Here is a 2,812-nt window from a genome sequence, read left to right as displayed (position 1 = left end):
GGGGGAGGTTGTTTAGCTGGATCTGACAAGTCACTTGCGATGACACATTAGAACAAAGAATGAAATTTTTCGGGAAAAAGATGTCAGGCCCTTAGGCTAATTAATGAACTGAACGTATACCCCCGGGGTGGTGCTACTGACTGAGGTGTCTTTAGGCCAGTCCCAAAGGGGAACATTAACATGTTCTTATGCACAGCACAATTGTAATTGTAAACGGGCAGATTCACCACTATCATTCTCATAACTGTGCCTGATCTACAACAGGCAACTGCTGCTTTTTCTTTTCCTAATCCTTACTATCGACATTTTTCATCTACTTCCTCTTATGTATTTGTCACACTTTTGTGACCCGCTATTTCCGGGGTGCCTTGATAGTCGAAGCGGACATTGAGCTGTTGAAGCTAGAGAGATGAGCAGAGTAAGCCTGATTCCCTGTAAGGACATTTCTGTTAACACTCACCCCTTGGCGCTCATTGACCGTAGGCAGTTGCGAGCGCCGTAAAACCTCTATTAAAAGAGACCTGAACGTAATAGGCCTAGCACCACATTCTGAGATGTAATCTCGGTTCATTATGGTCTCCACCATTTAGACTCAAATTGGAAAAAAATTAAGGGCAACGTAGAAACGTTTGCACGTACTCTCGACTATAGCGAATAGCGAAACTGACAGACTAGTGTTTGGCACTTCATTTGGGCACCCGTGGAGTGCCCTACACAGCGAAGCTTTTAATATGGGCAAAGAGCGGAAAGAGAAAGAGAGGAAGGCAGAGGAGGAGATGGAAGGACAACATTAAAGAGTGGGCAGAAAGACGATGGGTGACAATCTGAGGAAAGCAGAGGACAAAAATAGATGGCGAGAGCTGGTTTTCAGATGCAGTGGTGCCCCCACGGTTGCCCCAACCACGGGATAGAAGAAGAAGAAGAAGAATAAAGAGCGACTGCCATAACATTGCACGGTCTGGGAATATGATGATTCAAGTGTAGCCTATAATTGACCTAGATCTACTTTGCTTACAGAGGGATAGGCCTAGGATAGGATAGAGGTAGAAGGTGAATATAGTGCGCAGAGTAATGTAAGCCAATTTGTCTATTTCACGTGTGCTATATCAGTTTAGAAAACCTACATTTCACGTGAATATAAGGATTTATTTTACCGGAAGGGCAATGCTAAAGCAACCTCATGTATGGTATTAAAGGGGCATAATCTTATTGTCTGCATGAAAACTTCTTAATTTCCTTAAAAGGAACTTTCTTTCATTAATTTTTTTATGCACAAGAGCAGCGTGGGAATGCCAGTCTAGCTTCTTATCAACTGTTATTCCAAGAGAGTTGAAAAAGCTACAACTTCCACCTCCTCATCTTTCATAAATAACGGTTGCAATTGGTCTTTTTTTAAACACTAAAGTCTATTTAGCGAGAGGAAGTGGTTATCACACCAATTTGTAAATACATGTACAGTGTCCTGTATTCATTCTCATTTGTTGTTAGAAGTCCTTGTAGAGTGGAATCATCCGCAATATTTTTTAGTTTGATGTTTTTGTCATTAAAATTACAGTCGTTGGTGTAGAGCGTAAACAAGACAGGGGAGATTGCACAACCTTGAGGGGCACCGGAGTTCGTGGATATTAGGTCAGATTTTATACAATTTAATTTTACATATTATTGAGGACGATTGGTCAAGAACTCTAGCCTCAGTGTGCTATATGTGTGTTTGGCTGTGTGTGTGTTGGGCTTTGTGTGTGTTTGGCTGTGTGCGTGTTGGGCTTTGTGTGTGTTTGGCTGTGTGCGTGTTGGGCTTTGTGTGTGTTTGGCTGTGTGCGTGTTGGGCTTTGTGTGTGTTTGGCTGTGTGCGTGTTTCGCTATGTGTTCTCGCTTTAACTTCTGTGTGGACAATCTGTCTCAATCTCAACACTCCAGTTCTCAGCTCTGTGTAGACTTGAGCCCATTCGACTTCCCTATTCGACATTCACAACTTTTGCGCTACTCGCAGCTATTCGAAGTGTGGCAGATACATTCGAAGCCTGTGTAAATTTTTTTTTTACAAACAATGGGAATTCATTTTATTTTTCTCAACAAGTCGAAATTTATTAGAACATAATATATCTAAAATCACTGAGGTCAGTACAGCAATACTTTGTTCGTGATGATTACAAGAGAGGGTAACAAGTGGAGCCAACAAGGGTTATAAAACACCCCCCTAAAGCAAGCCTCCAGGAAGTTTCCACTCTTCTGGATTCCCTAGTCACACAACGAATAGCTCCAGGGCACTTGACTCTAGAAACGAAGCCAATATTTTTCCAAGAATATTTTGTTAGCAGTAAGCTGTTGCAATGAGCTGACCTTGTCCTACTCAAAACTTACAGCGTGTGACGTATGGTGACGTCATTGTATTGCATAGTGCATGCGCCGGCGTATTGCAGTTTCAGCGAAAAGCGCTGTGGGTAGTTCCTGAAAGTTTGATAGCGGAAGTTACGGGTGGACTGTTTCTATTCTCAATAAGAAAATAACATTCACACACGGTATTTCAAAAGCATGACAGTGGCCTCACGTTTCAAAGTGTCGATAACGTTTCTTTTTCTCCACATCTCACAGAACTAACTCTGGGAGGACAATCTGGACAGTGATTTCTCAGAATGTCCTGCTTCACTATGACCCGGGACCTTCCTGCCTTGGCGTTTGCTGCTGTTGCTGCTGTTTCCTGCTGCTGCTGTTTCTGCTGCTGTTGCTGTTGTTGCTGTTTCTGCTGCTGTTGCTGTTGTTGCTGTTTCTGCTGCTGTTGCTGTTGCTGCCTCGGCCTCCACTACAGAGACTG

Source organism: Aplysia californica, unplaced genomic scaffold (genome assembly GCF_000002075.1).
Source record: "Aplysia californica isolate F4 #8 unplaced genomic scaffold, AplCal3.0 scaffold00547, whole genome shotgun sequence".
Taxonomy (NCBI): Eukaryota; Metazoa; Mollusca; class Gastropoda; order Aplysiida; family Aplysiidae; genus Aplysia; species Aplysia californica.
This window is presented reverse-complemented; position numbering follows the sequence as displayed.